The sequence below is a fragment of the Rhinoraja longicauda genome, chromosome 13 (assembly GCF_053455715.1).
Source record: "Rhinoraja longicauda isolate Sanriku21f chromosome 13, sRhiLon1.1, whole genome shotgun sequence".
Lineage (NCBI taxonomy): Eukaryota > Metazoa > Chordata > Chondrichthyes > Rajiformes > Arhynchobatidae > Rhinoraja > Rhinoraja longicauda.
The window spans coordinates 15,658,226-15,680,440 of record NC_135965.1 but is presented as its reverse complement, the minus strand read 5'-3'; the positions used below and the strand labels follow the sequence as shown (position 1 = coordinate 15,680,440).

At 47.2% G+C, this 22,215-nt stretch overlaps 1 pseudogene; it reads right to left on the bottom strand.

The window, feature by feature from the left end:
* Positions 1-14,362: 14,362 nt before the first annotated feature.
* On the bottom strand, positions 14,363-21,922 carry LOC144599364 (kinectin-like; annotated as a pseudogene).
* Positions 21,923-22,215: the final 293 nt, after the last annotated feature.

The window sequence follows — 22,215 nt, the reverse complement described above, 5'->3', positions numbered from 1 at the left end:
AAGGAGTGGCTAGGACTTTTGTGCCTAAATTAAAGCAAACTTAAAGAACTAACTTCTCCAGCCCTCAACTACAATTCAACTTCCATTTTCCACCTGCCCTCAATCAACAGGTGGAAATTAAAATGAGATCTCTTTAATTTGAATACAACCCCGTTCATAAATTCATAAGTCATTGGAGCCGGATTAGACTAGTCGGTCCATCGAGTCTGCTCCATCATTCAATCATGGCTGATCTATTTTTCCCTCTCAATCCCATTCTCCTGCCTTCTCCCCATAATCTTTGACACCCTCACTGATCAAGAAGCAAGAAGCAGCATTCCCTGTAAATTCTGTGTAAAAATATCACTCCCTCTTTATGTTTTGCATCAAAGCAATTATTTTTTAAATAAAAAATAGAATTATTTGCCCCATTTTTGCCCCATAATTAATGGCTGGACCGTGTGTGGTTTGATTGCCAGGGTTCTGTGATTGTCTCAGATTTAATGTCATAATACTTGCTCCATGAATACATTTTGATTCCAGATAAAACTTGTAATTAGTCTTGTTGAGAAAGTGTGACAAAAATTCTGACTGGTGTAAGATTTGAGAAGTTTTCCCTCATTTGAAAAGCAACACAAACCAAAGAGCTGCAGTTTGGACATTTTAAACGGGAGACTGGGGCTGATAGCGGAGAAAGGCTGCGGTCAGATTAACAAAGGATGTCACAATCCGTGGGTCCTAAAATGGCCGCAGGACCTCGCGACCAGCCACAAAAGGTAAAAACCTTACATCCCAGTCTCTAGGTTTTCTGCAAAGCCATGGCCAGAACAAAGGATGGGTATTGGCCATGCAGAAACCTACGAAACCAGGTCGGAGTCCAGACACTGGGGCGCTGACATCAGCATACTCACAATGCCCCAAGCCGACCTAAACAGTTCATCTCAGTGAGGGGGCACAATAGCCCATAGAAAACTACCTGGTAGGTGATGGGAAACCAGTTAACACCCATCACCTCACAATGAAATCCCAATTTACACCGTCTGGCCATCCCCGGTATCCCGGAACATAAGGCAGATCAGAAGATAAAACCTCATACATATCTTTTGAACAAAAAGATTCCAAGATCTGGCGGGAGATAGGACGGGTCAGAAACAGTATAACTGGCCACTACTTTGGGTGAAAAAGTTAAGACGGACAGGAGGCAAGAAGCGCAGAGAAAACCGGGTTCGAAGTCAACTGAAGTCAAGAAGAAAGTCGGAAAGAAGAACGGATGCAAGAGAGAGGAACAGGCACGCAACTCGAAAAGAAATACTGCAAAAACCGAACAGCCAGTAACCCCAGTAATAACCCCATGGTGAGCATGCACTTCAAATCCTACATATCCTGGACATAGTTTAGTGTAGAGAGGAGGGTGGTTGTGAATAAACGTTGGGTGTGTATTAAAATATGGGTTGGTCAAGGTTGCGATGCGTCGTGCGTTCCTCATCTGACAGTCGTGTATGTGTCTTGCAGAACTGTGTTTAAGAATTCATAAGTAAAAGGGTATTCGTGTATATGTTTTGTGGAACTGTGTGTGTTTCAAGAATTCAGCGAAGAAGGTATTCGGATATATGTCTCGTGGAACTGTGTGCTTTTAAGTTTTCAGCGAAAAGGGGTATTCGGGTATATGTCTTGTGAACTGTGCGTTTTGTGATTAATAAATAAAAGATATTCATGTATTCGGTATGTGTATTATAGATATGTCTTATCGAACTGTATAATAAGTATTCATGGACAATAGTCCCAAGTGCTGAATAAAAGCCTTTTTCATTTAAACCCTGGTTTTAAAATCTGGTCTGGTTGAATTTTTTTCTGCACTATAAGAGCTCCTGCACCCAAGTCCAGTGTCTAGAACCGTAAGGGGTGAGTGGGTCGAACCACTCACGGGGAACCAGTGTGCACGGCCTGGTCAAGGGATCAGAGCAAGGCACGGGGACCTTAGGTCGGGCGAAAGCTCGGCGCTGAAACCCCTTACACTGGTCATGTTAAGACTCCAAATTTTAAGTATTGAACTATTGCAGTTTTATAAGTGGGCAGGTCAGTACCCATGATGGACCAGGCAGTCTTCACCACTTTTTGTAATCTCCTTGATTCCTGGACTTTTGAGTTGCCGAACGAAACCATGATGCAACCAGTCAATATGCTCTCTACCGTTAACCCGTTGAAGTTCAATAGAGTATTGGTAGATATACCGAATCTCCTCAATCTTCTAAGGAAGTAGAGGTATTGATGGGCTTTCTTTGTGTGCAATAAGATGCTGGATCCAAGGACAGATCTTCAGAGATATATGAATGAATGAATGAATGAATGAATGAATGAATGAATGAATACTTTATTGTCACATTCTTTGCTTGCATGCCCAAGGTATGTAAAAGTCGCCACATAAGGGCGCTGACAGTTACAAAGTATACACAGTATCCTTGCCAGGTCCCCCTTTGTTCTCCCCCTTCCCCACCTCACGGTGGCCCCACTCCCACATGCCAGGTCCCCATTGTCCATTGTTCTCCCCCCCTCCCTCACGGCAGTCCCCCCAAACTGCGTCCCTATTGTTCTCCCCCCCTCCCTCATGGCGGACCCCCAGGCCGGGTCCCTATTGTTCTCCCCCCCTCCCTCACGACGGTCCCCCCACACTGGGTCCTTATTGTTCTCCCCCCTCCCTCACGGCTGTCCTCCCACACTGGATCCCTATTGTTCTCCCCCCTCCCTCACGACGGTCCCCCCACACTGGGTCCCTATTGTTCTCCCCCCTCCTTCACGACGGTCCCCCCACACTGGGTCCCTATTGTTCTCCCCCCTCCCTCACGGCTGTCCTCCCACACTGGGTCCCTATTGTTCTCCCCCCTCCCTCATGACGGTCCCCCCACACTGGGTCCCTATTGTTCTCCCCCCTCCCTCACGACGGTCCCCCCACACTGGGTCCCTATTGTTCTCCCCCTCCCTCACAACGGTCCTCCCACACTGGGTCCCTATTGTTCTCCCCCCTCCCTCACGGCGGTCCCCCAGGCCAGGTCCCTAATGTTCTCCTCCCTCCCTCCCTCCCTCACGACGGTCCCCCCACTCCGGGTCCTCATGCCCAGGAACTTGAAGTCGTTGACTCTCTCCACCACCAACTCGTTGATGAAGACAGGTTTATGGATCCTTGGCTGTCCTCTTCTAAACTCAACAATTGGTTCCTTGGTTTTACCGACGTAGAGAACAAGCTTGGTTATCTATCCTATCTATACTTATCCCCATCCTTTAATTTTATATACACATTTAATAAATTAAGGTCATAGGGACTTAATACTAGGAAATAAAGATTCTGTGTGGATGGAATAGAATTACTGGAAAACATCTGTTTACATAATTGCTTTCCACATTGCACACCATTCAGGAATCGCAGAGGTCCATTTGGGCCAAATTGTGTGTGACAGTATATCAGTAATGTAGCTTCTATTTGCCTATTTCTATTTGCTAAACTACAAATGCTTGATTTGCTTCAGTGACTATCTGCAGGAAGAGATTTTTCACAGAACATTAGAATGGTCGGATTATAATACACAAATTTATATTAATTACACTCATTTTCTAAATGTAATATCAGAACGCATATTCCAGCTGATTTCCAACACAGATTATTGAGTTGTTTTAATTGAACACAGAGCAAATTGTTTTTACTTTTTATACAAGGGCTCTTCAGAGTTGCACAAGTATCCTATTAGTTTAATCAAAGTTGGTGATTAAGTGGAACAGATGGTGACGTTCAAATCACAAGAGAAGTTGCTTAAGGCTTGATTAGTGTATCTGGGGGGAAGATAGAGAGAAGGAACAGGTTAAAAAAATTAACGTTAAATAAAGCAATCTGGGATTTTAAAATAACTTGTCCAATGCAACAAATTAAAATATATATATTTAGGAGTGCTATGTGTAAAGTTTTCGTACAAGCGGTTTGCTGATCAGAATTTCCATATGGCAATGCAAACCAAGTAACATTTAAACTTCAGACTTTAGAGATACAGCGTGGAAGCAGGCCCTTCGGCCCACTGAGTCACTGCCAACCAGCTATCACCCGTACACTAGTTCTATCCCACCCACTCGGGACAATTTACAGAAAACAATTAACCAACAAACCTGTGTAGGCAGGAACTGCAGATGCTGGTTTATACCGATGATAGACACAAACTGCTGGAGTAACTCAGTGGATCAGGCAGCATCTCTGGAGAAAAGGAATAGGTGATGTTTCACGTCGGAACCCTTCTGCAGACCTACCTCTTTGGAGTGTGGAAGGAAACCGAAGCAGCTGGAGAAAAGCCATGTGGTCACAGGGAGAACGTACAGACACCTTACAGACAGCATCCGTAGTCAGGATCGAACCTGGGTCTCTGGTTCACTGAATGCTGCAGGAACCCGAATGAATTATGTTGCACTAAGCAACATTAGATGTGAGATATTTGGAGAAATTGTTACCACCTTATTCTTTGCACAGTGTTGACCGTGAAGATTTCGGGGTCACTGCAAGGGAACGTAGCTTAAAGAATCTCAAAGAAACCTTTCCGTGGGAGATGGAGGTGTGCTCTGTTGGATCTCTCTACACAGATGCTAGAGCAGGGGTTCCCAACCTTTTTCGTCCCGTTTACCCCTGGCAATGTTTCGAAAGTACATTTACCCCCACCCTGTTTTGTTCAGTAATTTGAGTTTACACTTCTACCATAATAAAGCAACTGGCAAAGGGGACATTTTAAAATACTGTTTTTAACATTATTATTTTGTTCAAATTTACCCCTGGGGGTAATTTACCCCCAAATTTACCCCAGGTTGGGAACCCTTGTGCTGAAGATAAATGGAGTAAGTTACCAAAACACATTGTCGTTGCATAGGCTTTAAAAAAGCTTCATAAAAAGCTTTCAAAGTCATCTGGTGAGATTTTTTTTTAATGCCCTAAACTACAAAACATGGGGAGTAGATGGCAAATGCCAGATAAAATAAATCTAGACTCTAGTTGTGGTTGCTGCCAAACTGAGGGTTTAGTTCTTTATCGAAGATAGACAAAAAATGGTGGAGTAACACAGCGGGTTAGGCAGCTTCGCAGGAGAGAAGGAATGGGTGATGTTTCGGGTCGAGACCCCTCTTCAGACTGATGTCAGGGGAGGGGGCGGGACAAATATAGGATGTAGTTAGACAGGAAGACAGTGGGAGAACTGGGAAGTGGGAGGGGAAAGAGAGGGACAGAGGAACTATCTGAAGTTAGAAAAGTCGATGTTCATACCGCTGGGGTGTAAACTACCGGCACGGTAGCGCAGCGGTAGAGTTGCTGCTTTACAGCGAATGCAGCGCCGGAGACTCAGGTTCGATCCTGACTACGGGTGCTGCACTGTAAGGAGTTTGTACGTCCTCCCCGTGACCTGCGTGGGTTTTCTCTGAGATCTTCGGTTTCCTCCCACACTCCAAAGACGTACAGGTATGTAGGTTAATTGACTGGGTAAATGTAAAAAAAAATTTAAAATAAAAATTGTCCCTAGTGGGTGTAGGATAGTGTTAATGTGCGGGGATCGGTGGGCGGCGCGGACTTGGTGGGCCGAAAAGGCCTGTTTCCGCGCTGTATATATATGATATGATATGATATGATAAACTGCCCAAGTAAAATATGAGATGCTGTTCCTCCAATTTGCGCTGAGCCTCACTATGACAATGGAGGAGGCCCATGACAGAAAGGTCAGACTGGGAGTGGGAGGGGGAGTTGAGCCACCGGGAGATCAGGTTGGTTAAGGCGGACTGAGTGAAGGTGTTGAGCGAAACGATCTCTGAGCCATGGGCCTCCTCCATTGTCATAGTGAGGCCCAGCGCAAATTGGAGGAATGGCATCTCATATTTCGCATGGGCAGTTTATACACCAGTGGTATGAACATTGGCTTCTCTAACTTCAGAAAGTTCCTCTGTCCCTCTCTTTCCCCTCCGCTTCTCAGTTCTCCCACTGTCTTCCTGTCTCCAACTACATCCGATCTTTGTCCCGCCACTTCCCCTGACATCAGTCTGAAGAGGGGTCTCGACCCGAAACATCACCCATTCCTTCTCTCCTGAGATGCTGCCTGACCCGCTGAGTTACTCCAGCATTTTGTATCTACCTTCGATTAGAACCAGCATATACAGTTTTTTTCCTGCACATTTAGTTATTTATGTTTGTTTATATCAGACGTTGACACTTGCTTGCTCAGTCCCTGTTATCAGTTTCTTCCTGCCTGTATTTGTCCATCCCATGTACAAGAACTGAATCCCAGGCCTTTATTTCCAATCTCAGTGGCAGCAACATGTGTCGTGCCGAGACCCTTCTTCAGACCGAAGAAGGGTCTCGACCCGAAACGTCACCCATTCCTTCTAGCCAGAGATGCTGCCTGTCCTGCTGAGTTGCTCCAGCATTTTGTGTCTATCTTTGGTGTAAATCAGCACCTTCAGTTCCTTCTGACACAAGAAGTCTGACAGGTTTTGTTACGAATAATTTCTGAACCACTTTCCTGTTGGTTGGCTGCCAACAGAGTTTACTGGAACTTTTTAAATCAATTACAAATTAAAAAACGGGAAGTATTTGAAAATTATTTTTCTTCCTTGTTATCATACCTTTTATTTAAATCAATTGAGTCAATAGTATCAAATCAAGTGCCAATGTAAATGATTGGCACTAGTCCCAAACTTACTGAAGGTTTGTATGTAACTGCGTGAATTTCTCAGGAACATTTGGTCCATTAATTTCACAAGCCTGCTCATTGATGACCAATTTAAAAGAAGGATGATGTTGGATGGCGTTAAGCTGGAAAGAGTGCAGAGAAGAGATCTGAAAAGCTGAATGCACAGTTTTTTTTTAACTAGGCTAGGGGTATCAAGAACTAGGAGACAGAGGTTTAAGGCGAGAGAGTAAAAATTGAATAGGAACATGAGGGGCAACTTTTTCACTTGGACAGTGGGCCGAAAGGCCTGTTTCCACACTGTACCTCTAAAGTCTAAAATCTAGAGCAAAGACAGGTGAAAGCCTTGAGGGCAGTTATGATGCCGGTTTTCCCCAATAACTGTTTGAAATTAGTTTGATAGGAAAGCTGGTCATTTTGAATCCTATAAATTCCTGTATGTTTGTTAACACAGTTCTTCCCTGGTCTTCGTATATATATTTTATTATTTGGCCTATTGAGTCCAAGTCGGCTTTCAGGGAAATTCCATCTGACCCATTGCCCCATTTATTTTTCCGTGTCTTTTGATATATCCATCAACTCTCCCTCCACACCTCCCCCAGTCCCCCACTGTAACCAATTCTCCTGCCAATCTTCTACATTAGGGACTATTTACTGCAGCCACTGGTCAACCCTTCTTTCGGATACGGGAGGAAACCAGACCAGCAGTGGGAAGCCTCAGAGCCATAGGGAGACCATGCAAACTCTACAAAAACAGCACCGGGGCCTGAATCGCTGGAGCTGTGAGGCACAGACAAAATGTGATGGCATCAATGGAGATACAAGAAACTGCAAATGATGTAATCTAGAGCAAAGAAGCAAACTGCTGGATGAACTCTGCTGGTCAAGCAGCAACTGTGAAGGAAAAGGAATAGCCAATGTTTCAGGTTGAGACCCTGCATCAGTCCTGATAAACAGGATTGTGATGCCATCAAGCTTCTTGAACACGCAATCCCATTAACAAGTTCTAATAAACAGCAAACCAGAACAAGCAAAACTACCCAGCACTAGAGCTCTGCAGCAGTAGCACTAACTGCAGCACAACTGCAAACTGCTGCACCATTGTTTCAACGTTGGATTTGCTGCACCATTGCCCTGTGTGAGGTTATCTCCTCCTACCCTTCATGCTGGTTCAATTGAGGTTCAATGTTGTGAGAGGTTGTTGGCCTCCCCATGTTGGTCAAAAGAGGCACAGAATACCAGGAATACCAGTAACCAGTCAATCCCCATCATTCTTTGATCATTGAGTGAGATCATGATTAACCACAACCCTAATCTCATGACCTGCATGGTTCTCATATTTCCTCAAACAAAAATGATTCAGTCTCTGATGTTAATGTATTGACTGAGCCACCGTTGTTTATTAAGGAAGACAGTTCACAGAGTCATAGTCATAGTCATACAGTGTGGAAACAGGCCCTTCAGCCCAACTTGCCCACACGAGCCAACATGTCCCAGTTACGCTAGTCCCACCTGCCTGCGCTTGGTCCATATCCCTCCAAACCTGTCCCATCCATGGACCTGTCTAACTGTTTCCTAAATGTTCGGATAGTCCCAGCCTCAACTACCATCTCAGGCAGATGAAATGTGTAGGAAGGAACTGCAGATGCTGGTTTAAACCAAAGACAGACACAAAATGCTGGACTAACTCAGCGGGACAGGCGGGAAGGACTAGGTAACGTTTCGGATCGAGGCCCTTCTTCAGACACGAAGAAGAGTCTTGACCCAAACGTCACCTATTCCTTCTCTCCAGAGATGCTGCTTGTCACGCTGAGTTACTCCAGCATTTTGTGTCTACCTCCTCTGGCAGCTTGTTCCATACACTCACCACCCTTTGTGTGAAAAAGTTACCCCTCAGATTCCTATGAAATCTTTTCCCCTTCAGCTTAAACCATTGTCTTCTGGCCCTTAATTCAGCTACTCTGGGCAAGAGACTGTGCAACTACCCGATCCATTCCAATTATGATTTTATACACCTCTATAAGATCACCCCCTCATCCTCCTGCGCTCCAGGGAATAGAGTCCCAGCCTACTCAAGCTCATACCCTCTAGTCCTGGCAACATCCTCGTAAATCTTCTCTGTAACTTTAACAGCTTGATTGGGGGCGTGGCGGCTGCGGCTCACCGGCAGTCTCTTTGTCTTTCTTCTGCCTTTGTCTATTGTTACCGTTTAAATGTATGTATTGATCTATTTGTAGCTCTGTATATGTGGGGGGTGGTGGGGGGGGGGGGGGTGGGGGAAACCTTTTTTCTAAATCTCCTCCTCAACGGAGATGCGACCTTTTTCCATGTTGTATCTCCGTACCTACGGCCTAACACTGTGGAGTTGGTGGCCTCCAGCTGGGATCGACCTTGAAGACTCCGGTCGCAGGGCCTGGACTTACCATCTTGGAGGCTTCGGCCGTGGGCCCTGCAGACCGCAACATCGGGAGCTCGCAGGTCCCCGGCTGACGACCGGCTTTCGGGAGCTCCAGCCGTAGCAGCTTCGACCGCCCCGAATCGCGAGGCTCGATCGACCCGTTCGCAGGACCTTCATCGCCCTGCGTGGCTCGGCCGCGGCACTTTCCATCGCCTGGTGGGGGCTTAGGACCTTCATCGGCCTGTTCGGCTCGGCCCTGGGACTTTCCAGCCCTCTGTTTCCCCGGCGGGGGCTTCAAAAGTCGGGAGCCTCGATCGCCTCGAGGCAGCAGTTTGGCTGCCTGACCGCGGGAGAAGAATGAGGAGGAGATAAGACTTTTCTTTGCCTTCCGTCACAGTGAGGGTGTGCCTGGAGCAATCACTGTGATGGTTGTCTGTGTTAAACTGTAATTGTGTGTCTTGTGTTCTTTATTGTTTACTGCCGGACCCTGACGTGAGAGGACGCTGGCTCTGTATGTTTGCAGCTTCTCCGTCTGGACAAATCTTCTGTTTGTTTGTTTGTTTTTATGTCTTGTTTGCTCTGTAAAGCGTCTTTGAGTTTCCTGAAAAGCGCTATATAAATTAAATGTATTATTATTATTATTATTATAACATCTTTCCTGTAACATGGTGCCCAGAACTGAACCAAATACTCTAAACATCGACTGATCTTGTGTGTAATGTGAAGAAATTCTATGTAAGATTTTTTTTTCCTGAATGGCCTGTTTCTCATTTGAAGAGAATGACCCTTGCCCTACCGTATATCACCCCAGATAGAGACGCTTCCATCTGGTTAAGGCTCATTAAGGCAAGTGTATGTCTTCTGCTTCCCTCATCTGATGCTGCAATGTTTAACAAGATCTGCCATTTCCAAAGGCTTTCTCATGAACCCGAGTGCAATGTTCATTTTATATTGTGTTCACGCTAATCGCTAGTCCAATAGACAACCAAGAGAACTAATGCAGACACATCTCCCAGATAATTAGTTTTTGAAACTCATAGTTCAAAGGTTTTAAAAAGTGCAGCTCAGTGCTTGGAAGCTCCAGGGTATTATATTAAGCTTATGGTCCACTTTAAGACAAACGACTGAAGGTTTCTTGTTATCTTCTTCTCAATGGGTGAAAGGCGTCGTCAGCGATGGCAGCCTCGCCAACGGTCTCTCTGTCTTTTCGTCTTTTTTGCTATTTTTAGTGTGTTTTAAAAAGTATGTGTTAATGTTCATATTTCATATTTCATATTTTCATATTTCAGATACAGCCGGAAACAGGCCTTTTCGGCCCACCAAGTCCGTGCCGCCCAGCGATCCCCGTACATTAACACTATCCTACACACACTAGGGACAATTTTTACATTTACCCAGCCAATTAACCTACATACCTGTACGGCTTTGGAGTGTGGGAGGAAACCGAAGATCTCGGAGAAAACCCACGCAGGTCACGGGGAGAACGTACAAACTCCGTACAGTACAGCACCCGTAGTCAGGATCGAACCTGAGTCTCCGGCGCTGCATTCGCTGTAAGGCAGCAACTCTACCGTTGCGCCACCGTGCCGCACTGTCTGGTTTGGTTTATGTGGGGGGTGGGAGAGGGGGTCTGGGGAAACTTTTTTCAATCTCTTAGCTTGCCGGGGATGTGATTTTTCTCTGGATTGTATCTCCGGTCACTCTGCGGCCTAACATGATGGAGCTGGCGGCCTTGCTCGAGACTGACTGAGCCCCACCGCGGGGCCGTGGACTTACCATCGGACCCTGCGAACCATTGCCTGGGATCGACGCTCCAACCACAGCCTGCAGATTTTAGCATCGAGGAGCTAGCAATCTCGGGTAGAGACTGATGTCGGGAAGCTCCAAAGTCGCAAGAGGTTCGACCAGCCCCGACCCGGGGTCCAATCGCCCGGCATGGTGGAGCTGAGATTGCCCCCGATACAGGAACTTGGTCGCTCCGACGAGGAAGGCCCGACCGCTAGCTATGGGAACCAAGATCGTCCCATCAACGGAAGGCTCGAGGCCCCCAACCACGGGAGGACAAAGAAGGAAAGAGATTGATCTTTTTTTTCGCCTTTCATCACAGTGAGGAATGTGGAGGAGTCACTGTGGTGGATGTTTATGTTAACATGTATTTTGTTTGTTTTGTTGCTTTTTATTAGTATGACTGTATGGCAAATCAAATTCCTCGTAGGTTGCATAACAAACTTCGTTAATAAAGTATGATTTTGATTCTGATTCTGATTCTGATAGTTAGAAACAAGGAACTGCAGATGCTGGTTTACACAAAAGGACACAAACTGCTGGAATAACTCCGTGGGTCAGGCAGCAGCCCTCGAGAACATGAATAGGTGACATTTTGGGTCGGGACCCTATTTCAAACCCGACCCAAAATGTTCTGTTCTCCCGAGATGCTGCCTGACCCGCTGAGTTACTCCAGCACTTTGTGCCCTTTTGGGTGAAATTATTGTTTATCTGACACCTAATCAGAAAGAATAAAATGTGAAAACCCTCATTCCTGATCTCAAGTAAGTTTCCATGAACATCTATACAAGAACCTAAACTATGAAGCAAAGGAAGCTGATTGAACTGATTTTTTTCCACTGCCGTCAAATTTTGCATAAAGTTTCTAGGATTCCACACTTTGAAATGCAGTGGCTTGATGAACAAAATTATTACGGATTCTTTGCATATAGCCAGCTCTCACAAGTGTTAATATGACAAGAAATCAATGAATTTGATTTTGGTATGTTGATTGAGAATTGTATCTCACTCAGTCAAGGCTCTTCAATTAGCATATCAAATCCTTAAACTCCACCTGAGCTTCTGGAACCCTTGGTCCAACATTTTATGTCAGTGACCGCGATGCATCATTACACTTGTGTGTCGACCATGGTAATATTCTGCCATGTAGACCATAATATCATATCCCACTGAGTGAGATTAAGGCTGCAACAAACAAACTGAGCTGACAATTTTTAACAAACTGTGCAAGAACTTTTGCAGCTGTGGAGGTCTGCCAGGGTTTAATTGGCAAGTGCATAGCAGGCAGGACAGACTGCAGATGTATTCTGGAGCTTCCAAATGACATCCTTATTTGATCGAGCTCAGACCCTGCTGCTTGGACCAGACTAGGCTGGTTGGGCGAATGAAAGGAAGCCAACAGGCCATGTTATGGAGCTTGATAGCCTTCGACAATAAATCAGGTCGGGAAGATGGAAATATTTTCCAAACAGCTTTCCTGATGAGTGTAGTTAAGATCTGAACTCCATCAACTGAAAGGGCTGATGTAGAAGAGAATGAATGTAAAGTGGGCATCTCCATTGCTCATTCACAATGCTGAGCAGATATCTATTCAGAGTGTAATTATTATTATTATCATATAATTTCCTTTACCAAACTGCTTCCCCGCACATTACCAACAGTAAGATTCATCACCTTTAGCCTCTTCCCTCAAGGCATCATTACCCTTTTGCACTTGCCGGCGATGAGCAGCATGCAGGTGCTGTCTTCAAGCAATAGGCAGACGTTTGTCATTGCAGGTTTCAGGCTTCATACGGAGTCTCTAATTGACTGTATCAGCGCTGGATGTGCTGATTTGGGTACAGAGAGGGCAGATGAAGGATCAGCTACCTACAATGACCCCAGCACCAAGATCTGGGTACCATGTTATAGGCAAAATGTTATCAAGCTGCAAAGGGTGCAGAGAAGATTTCCGAGGATGTTACCAGGACTCAAGGGCCCGAGCTACAGGGAGAGGTTGAGCAGGCTAGGACTCTGCTCCTTGGAGCACAGGAGATGAGAAATGACCTTATAGATGTGCATAAAATCAAGAGAGGAATAGATCTGGCAGACACAGAGAGTCTCTTGCCCAGAGTAGGGGAATCAAGAACCAGAGCACAAAGGTTTAAGGTGAGGGGGAAGTTTTAATACGTACCTGAGGGGAACTGTTTCTCGCAAAGGGTGGTGTGTGTATGGAACGAGTTACCAGAGGATGGAGTTGAGGCAGGGACTATTGCAATGTTTAAGAAACAATTAGACAGGAACATGGATAGGCCAGGTTTGGAGGGATATGGGCCAAACGCAGGCAGGTGGGACTAGAGTAGATGAAACATGTTAGTTGCTGTTGGAAAATTGGGCTGAAGGGCCTATTTCCACACTATATTACTCTCTGACTAATGTGGTTCCAGTAACAATCCCTTCCCTATTTCATTATTTTTCTCAGATCTTAAATTGCATTGGTGTTCCTCTACAACAATGTTATCACCTCCAGGAAATTGTAATGTAAAAAACCTTTGCATTGAAGGATGCAGAAGAAAGCCTTAGTTATAGGTATACAACTGCCTGGCCTTAAAGTCAAATTATAGAACTTTTACCTAAAACTTTTCAGGATATAAATTTTAATATTGGGAGGCCATACTAGAACTGCATGGTGGCGCAGCGGTAGAGTGCTGCTTTACAGCGGCAGAGACCCACTTTCCATCCTGACTGTGGGTGCTGTCCGAACGGAGTTTGTACGTACTCCCTGCAACCACGTGGGTTTTCTCTGGGAGCTACAAGTTTCTCCCACATTCTAAAGACGTATGGGTTTGTAAGTTAATTGGCTTTGGTAAGAATTGTAAATTGTCCCTAGTGTGCAGGATAGTATTGGTGTACGGAAATCGCTGGTCGGTGCGGACTCGGTGGGCAAAGGGCATGTTTCCGCACCATATCTCTAAACTAAACTAACCAATTCAATAATTTTTAGAATCACTCTTTCCTTGTGCAGCACCTACACTGCGTTGGCAGGCTTGGGCAATTCTGTATTGTGCATAGATTATTAGGCAGAATATTTTTCACCGCAGTTGTAGTACATGTGGTTAACTGAGAAGTTCAATCATCCAGTCTTCATGCCATAATGCCGACATAATCCCGACATGCAATCAACAGTACAGCCGAGCTGCTTCCACATTTCTATATCTCGGTCAGGAACGTCCTCCTGTAATCTAACGACGTCTTGGATGGTTGGCATTGGTCTTTCCAAGGTAGACTTGCTTTTGTCTATGCTTTTAGCCTGCCTCATCATTTTAGCTACCATCACCCTGCGCACCCGGGACATGTCCTTAACTTGTTGGTCGGCACGGCGATTACCTATGTCTACTAGAATTTAGCCCGTAGTGTGGGCCGTACATTTTATAACCGAGATTTGTTTTGGCAACATTAAGGCTTGCAACAGGTTCGATACCAATTTCTGGTGGGATATCTGTGTTCCCGCTGAAGTCAAGAATCCTCAATTCTTCCACAATTGGCCGAAGTCATGGACCACTCCAAAAGCATATCGAGAGTCAGTGTAAACATTTATTCTTAATCCCTTTCCTAAGACACAGGGTTTTATCAGGGCAAACAGTTGCACCTGTTGGGCAGAGAATGGTGTTTCGAAGGCCGTGGCTTCTGTACTCTTGCCATCTTGATCTATAATTGCGTATCCTGAAAGTCCTTCCCCTAGGGGTCTAATTGATGCACTCCCATCTACATACAGGGTTAGGTCCGGGTTTGTCATGGGAATATCTGTCAATGTAGTCTTCAAGCTATTAATTACTTGTTCTTTTGTTTCAAGTATAATTTGTGATTCTTCATTCTGATTGGCTTTTATTGAATCCTTTTCATCTTTTTGAATTTGGACATTTTCAATCTGCCTCTTGAGTAAACCATTTCCTTGTTGTAGATCCTGAATTTTTTTTTGCCATTGTTTTCTAATTTAATCAATTCCTTTTCCAACTGGTCTTCAACTTTTTCAATCTTTTTATCCTTCTCAATAAGAGACATCTGGAGTTCTGCCACCACTGATAAAGACTCCTACTGGTTTGCAATTTGAAAACGAAGCTGTTGAATCTCCAAATTCAACACACCATTTTCCTGCAGAATATCCTGGATTCCAGCCATTTTGTTAGCAGCCTCTTCTGCACTGTCTGCCAATGCAGCCTTCAAATTTCTAAGTTCTTGTTCTTGCATTCTAATTATTTTCTCAAGATCATCCATTTTTGGAAACGTAGAAACCTGCTGAGCAATTTGTACTTCACCTCTGAGCATTCCATTTTCCTTGCGCAAAGCATGAATTGTTTGCTCATTAATTTCTATTTTGAAAATCTGAGACTCCAAAAGACCTTCAATGGAATCCACTGCTTCATTCTTTACATGAATGATTTCCTGAAGTTCTGCTACTTTGGGCACAAAAGACATCTGTTCAGCATTTTGCACTTCAAGTTCTTGAATTTTTTGTCTTAAATTTTTATTTTCTGTCTTCATGTTCTCAATTTCTTCCCCTTTATTTGCCACCTGAATAAGTCCGGATTCCAAAAGTTCTTCAACTGTTTTTATCTTCTCATCTTGTTCCTGAAGACCTATTTGCATCTGTTCCATCTTGCAAAACACTGAAGACTGCTTAGATGTCTGAACTTGCAACTTTTGTACTTAAGCTGTTGAAGTCTTTTTCTCTTTCTGCAAACTTTGTATATCCTGATCTTGTCTCGTTGCACAAAGATGTAACGATTCTTCTATTAACTTCATCTGTCTCTCTTTTTCTGCAATCTTCTTCTGCAACTCTTCAACTCCACTAGCTGCAGAAGCCTGAGTTGCCAGTTGAGCAGACGATTTTGGATCTGCGCATTCATGGTTTGCTTCTGTTCCAACAGATCCTGCACTTGAATCTTCAGAGCATCATCTGCATTAGCTCGCTTTTGTTCTGCGTTTACCACCTGCACCATCTTGTGTTCTAGCTGTTGTTCAGAGAGCATGGTATCAGTGAACTTACTGTGCAAACTCTGCACCTCGTCGCTTTTGTGTCCAATTTCATTTTCAGCAACCCTAAGTTTATTTTGTAAATCGTGTTTTGCATTCTGAATTTCTGTTCGTCTTTTCTCATGCTCTGCTGTTATGTTCCTGAGATATTTTTGTAGTCCTTCTTTTCTTCTTTCAACTTCTTCCTGCAGCTTGGTCTTGATTTGTTGAACTGTCTGCTCATAGGAAACTTGCAGGGTTTTATTTCTGCAACTCTTCCTGCTGAAGGCGATTTGTTTTCTCTGTAAATTTGTTCATTAATCAAGCATAGTCTTGGCACAATGTGTTTAGTTCTGTCGACTGGTTGCTCTCCATCTGACTGGGTGCTTTGCTTACAGCCTCCCTCGGGATTCTATTTTCTTGTTTCAATGCTTCTGTTTGTTCTTGAAGCTGGTGAAACTGCATCTGGGTTTCATTCACATGATCTTGGTAGCTGACCTGCAGCTTATTTTGCAGAGCTCCTAGTTCCTTTACAAGTGCACTGCTTTGCTACCTTAGTTTGGACTCTGTAGATCAGTGCATGTTCCTTTAACATAGTGACCTCACCACTACTAACCACTCCCCATTGTCTCTTGTATAATTGTAGCTTCCCCACCTCCAGCTCGCTCTCTAGTTCCAGTGATGACCACGGACAGCTAGGGCATAACATGTGTGTAGTGAAATTAATAAACAATATCCAGTAAAAGACTCTGTGTGCAAAGGACGTCTCTTTACATGGTGTCAGAGCGGTAGACTTGCGTCTCCTGTTTATCGGGTTTTTATTTTTAGCATTTGTTCGTCCCAGTTGTGTCCCATCCTTCCACTTTGCCATGGCTCCCTCGTGTCGTCGTCCGGACACGCTTGTTTTTGATGAGGACATAGTGCACCGCTGGACTGTCTTCCAGCGGGACTACGAGCACTATATAGCGATTGCCCATCCTGATGCAACTGCTGCGATAAAAGCTCACCTGCTCCTCAACCTGGCTGGTCCGGAGGCAATGGAACGCCATGCGTCGTTCGAATTCGTCCCTCCGGAGGACCGCAACGACCCGGTATGTCTCATGGCTAAGTTCACTGCCCTGTGCGATATACCCACCAATAACATTATCGAACGTTTCAATTTTTTCTCGCGGCGTCAGACTCCAGGGGAGCACGTTGACGCCTTCATTGCATCTTTAAGACATATGGCTCGGCGGTGCCGCCTTCAAACGATTACACCCGACGAGATGATCAGGGATGTCCTGGTCAACGGTCTCCTAAACTCTAAGCTGCGGGATGAGCTCCTGATGAAGCCTGACCTGTCGCTAACGGACGCCATACATGCCGCACGCATGGCCTCTGCTGTTGGCTCAGTATCTCGGCCGGCGCCCCAGGACATAAATTTCACCGGCCGCCGGCGATTGAATGACCCGCAGACCAGGGTCACCCCCTCCGCGCCCACTATGGTCACCCCTCGCAGATGCCCAAACTGCAACTTCTCGTCACACAGGTATAACGTTTGCCCAGCGCAGGGCAAAACTTGTAATTCCTGCGGGAGGCAGAACCATTTTTCTGCAGCTTGTCGTTCTCGTGGGAGACCTGTCCCTGCTCCTAGAGGGAGTCTAAACAACCTTGCGACCGATGATAGCGCAACCGGTTCCCGGTACCAACATGAGGAACTCCATGGCTCAGATACGACTTCCTCCCATGGAGACTCTATGCTGTTTTCGCTTTTGGGTGCACCTGCATTGATAACGGATCCATCCGTGCATGTTACAGTCAATGGACACTCCTTCCCTGCCAAGGTCGATACTGGGGCTTTTGCAAATGTTATGTCTGTGGGCCTCTTCGAGCAGATAAGCTCGGGGGAGAGGGTTACTCCTGACAACTCCCGCCTCCATGCCTATGGGGGAGGCGTTCTGATTGCCGTGGGAAAGGCAACGGTTATCTGTACTGTTCTGGAGACCTCTCGGCCCCTCACGTTTCTCCTGCTAGCATCTGACAACGTCACCCTGCTGGGCGCCCGTGCATGCCAGGACTTTGGTTTGGTCTCATTCCACCGCGACATCCACCTGGTGCAGGCCCCCATGGACCCCCTGATCGAGTACCCTGACCGATTTGATGACGTCCTGGGGAAGCTGCCCTGTGCCTACAAGATCGTTGTGGACCCGGGGGTCGACCCAGTGGTCAGACCGGCCCACCGTGTGTCTTTTGCCATGAAGGGCCGCGTGGAGTCCACACTACGTGGCATGGTGGACATGGGCATCCTCAAGGAGGTGAGTGCCCCCACCCAGTGGGTCTCCACCATGGTGGTCGCTGCCAAGAAGGACGCGAGCGAGATCAGGATCTGCATCAACCCCAAGGACCTGAACCTGGCTATTAAACGCCCGCACTACCCCATGCGGACGGTGGAGGACGTCGCGGCACAGGTCGGTCCAGCCACAGTTTTCTCGGTCCTGGATGCCAAGAGCTCCTTTTGGCAGATCCCGCTGGATGCACGTTCCTCCTTCCTGACCACCTTCAGCACACCGTTCGGCAGGTTCCGTTTCCTCCGCATGCCTTTTGGGATCAACTCGGCAAGCGAGGTTTTTCAGCGTACGATGGAGCAGCTGTTTGCTGGGTTGCCGTGCGCCATCATTGTGGATGACATCCTGGTGTACGGGAGGGACGTCGCTGAGCATGACCGACACCTCCGCCAAGTCCTGGACAAGGCTCGTGAGATCAATCTCAAGCTTAATCGAAGGAAGTGTCGGTTCCGCGTTGAGGAAGTCACCTACGTCGGCCACGTTTTCACGGCGGGGGGCCTGAAGCCAGACCCCGAGAAGACGGCGGCGATCACCAAAATGCCCGCTCCCACTGACGTGCCCGGCCTGCAGCGCTTCCTGGGCATGGTCAACTACTTGGGTAAGTTCATACCCGACCTCAGCGAACTGAGTGCCCCCCTGAGGGAGCTGACCAAGAAGGACAATGCCTGGGTCTGGCTCCCGCACCACCAATCGGCCTTCGTGGCCCTGAGGTCCAGACTCGCACGGACCCCCACTTTGCAGTTCTTCGACCTGAACAGGCCAATCGTCCTCACCTGCGATGCATCTCGGTTCGGCCTTGGTGCTGCCTGCCTGCAGCTCTACGACGACCGACAGCTGCCCGTCTCCTATGCCTCTCGCACAATGACCCCTGCTGAACAGCGCTACGCCCAGATAGAAAAGGAGCTCCTTGCCGTGGTGTTCGCGTGCTCCAAATTCAGAGACTACGTTCTTGGAAAAACTTTCACCATCGAAACTGACCACCAGCCGCTGGTCTCTATTTTAAACAAGCCCATCCACGCAGCCTCGTCCCGCTTGCAGCGAATGATGCTGCAGCTGCAGCGTTTCACATTCAAAATCGTGTACCGCAAAGGCAAGGAGATGTTCGTGGCAGACACTTTGTCCCGTGCCCCACTACCTTCCACTTCCCGCCATCCGTACGAATTGGCTGACCTGATGGTGTTGAACGTCAACATCGTTCCATCTTGGCAGATGCAGTCACTGGTCACACACACTGCCGCTGATCCGAACCTTCAACAGCTTGAGGGCGTCATCCGCCGTGGCTGGCCTGAACGACGGTCTTCCCTGCCGGCTGGTGCCGTGCCCTACTTCCTGGTTCGGGATGAACTGGTGCTGCACGCGGGCGTGGTGGTGAAGGGTCACAAGGTTGTGGTGCCGGCTGCGCTGCGAGATCACTACTTCCAGACTGCCCACAACGGACACCCAGGGGTGGAGGCCACGTTATCCCAGGCCCATGCACAGTTTTACTGGCCTGGCATGGTCAAGGACATCCGGGACAGGGTCTCCGCCTGCGCTGCCTGCAACAGCCTATTACCTCATCAGCAGCGCCAGCCTCTCCTGCAGCAGCCGGCTCCCGAGTTGCCGTGGATGGCTGTTGCCGCCGATATTTTCGAGTGGCGTGGCAAACACTACCTGGTCCTGGTGGACTCCTACTCCAGCTGGTTCGAGGTGGACCTGCTGCCGTCCCTCACGTCTGCTGCCGTCATCGGGAAGCTTCGCCGCCACTTCTCTACCTTTGGTTCCCCGGCATCCCTCCAGTCCGACAACGGCAGCCAGTTTACCAGCGCGGAGTTTGCTGCTTTCGCCACCCGGTGGAACTTTCGCCACATCACCAGCAGCCCCGAGTACCCGCAAAGCAATGGACTTGCAGAGCGCGCTGTCCGCAGCGCTAAGGAACTGATGGAACGTTGCCGGCTTGACAGTTCGGACTTGTACCTTGCCCTCCTCAACCTCCGCAACATCTCCCGGGACCCCGCGCTCGGTTCCCCTGCCCAGCGCCTCATGTCCCGCACCACTAGACCCCCTATCCCCGTCTCCCAGCAATCCCTGCAACCCACGGCTCGGAGCCCTGCCGCTGTCAGGGAGCGCTTCACTGAAAAGCAGCTCATTCAGAAGCGCTCCTTTGACAAATCGTCCCGTCCCCTTCCACCTCTGTTCGCTGGCCAGGTTGTCCGGATGGAGTCCACCTCCGGTCACCACCGGCTGGCCGTGGTCGTCGGCAATGCTGACTCTCCACGGTCGTACCTGGTCAACTACGAGGGCACCGTGTATCGTCGTACCCGCCAGCACCTGATGCTGGTAAACGAGCCTGCACCGCCTCCCGCGGTCCCGTATTCACCTCCCGTCCAGTCCCCGGTGCCTGATGTGCCTCCTGCTCCGGTACATCCGCAGTCGCCCCAGCCCCCTTCCCCTCCCTCGCCTGCGCGTGTATCGCTTCCCAGTCCTCCTCCTTCCCCTGGTTCCCCAGCCTCTGTACCCGCACCCGTCCATGCTGTTCCTTCGACCGGAGGGGATGGTGGGTTGCGCACCCGCTCTGGGAGAGTGGTCAGGCCGCCTGTCCGGTACGGTGTGTACGAGTAGTCTGTGTTGTGCTGCATTCTATCTGCTCCCTGCTTGTAGTTTGAGCCTAGCGCATGAGCCGTGGTCACTTTTGTTTCCAAGAGGAAGGATGTAGATCAGTGCATGTTCCTTTAACATAGTGACCTCACCACTACTAACCACTCCCCATTGTCTCTTGTATAATTGTAGCTTCCCCACCTCCAGCTCGCTCTCTAGTTCCAGTGATGACCACGGACAGCTAGGGCATAACATGTGTGTAGTGAAATTAATAAACAATATCCAGTAAAAGACTCTGTGTGCAAAGGACGTCTCTTTACAGACTCAACCACATTAGCTTTCTGTTTTTCTGCCACCAAATCCTGATTTAACTGTTTGCACTTGTCATTTGCTTTGCAAGCATAACTTCATCTTGAAAAGCTCTAAGTAACTTTTCTTTATCTTGTCATTGCTGCTGTAACCCGGGGACAGGGTCACATTTAACTTCAAGTTTCTGCCAGTTATTTTGATTCGCATAGCATTTATCTTTCAGAATCTCTGCAACATAGGTTGCCTCCTCCTCAGTGAATGTCATATTTTTCAAGATCTTTAAATTTTATATCAGCATTTTCTTTATCACATTCATTCCTCTGTTTCTTGGCAGTGTTTTTCTGCATCACTTGGGCTTTTGCCATCAGCCACAGCTTCTTTCTTTCAGCATGACCACAAGCCTGAGCATTATCCAAAGGAATGTAGATAGCTGACATCATCGGAAGATTCTCCACCGAAGCCGAAACAGCCTCTATTCTCTGCTTCTTCAACACATTTTTTTCTTTTGCAAGTCCACTTTCATTTGGTTTAGTCTTACTCCTGGTGTGGCCCATCTGCGGACTTAGAGAGGGATCCACTGATACCGAGGCGGTCGGGGTTAGGGGAATGCGGGTACTAGTATGGGTTCTACTCTCCCACTCATCCAAATCCTCGTCATCTCCCTCTGCCAGACCAAGGCCAATCATTGGATTAAGTAATCCTTTTTTCTTGTCCACCTCTGACTCACCCAGGGTCCTGTTGGACTCCTGTTTCTGGCATTTCCTATGAGCCCGTTCTTTTTTCAGTACGTCTATGAATTTGGTCACTCCTCCCTCCGTGAATTCCATTCCTGATTTTAGAGCATTTTCCCTCCACTTGGCAAACATTGTGGCTCCTTCTTGTTTCTGACAACGATGCTTCCAAAGAAAGATAAGTTCTTTGGCATTGATACTTCAACTATGTTTCCAAATGACTCCTGAGCCTGCTTTTCACCTGTTTTACACCGTCCAGGGTTCTACCTCCCACCTGGAGGCCACAATTCACTTCCTAATTTTTTTATTTAATCCACCCGATAATTGTTTTGCTTCATCCGAATATTTATCACACAGTATTTGTAAGGGACTCCTCGGATCAGTTGTGGTATCTAAACAAATACCCATTTTGGCCAAAGATTTCCACA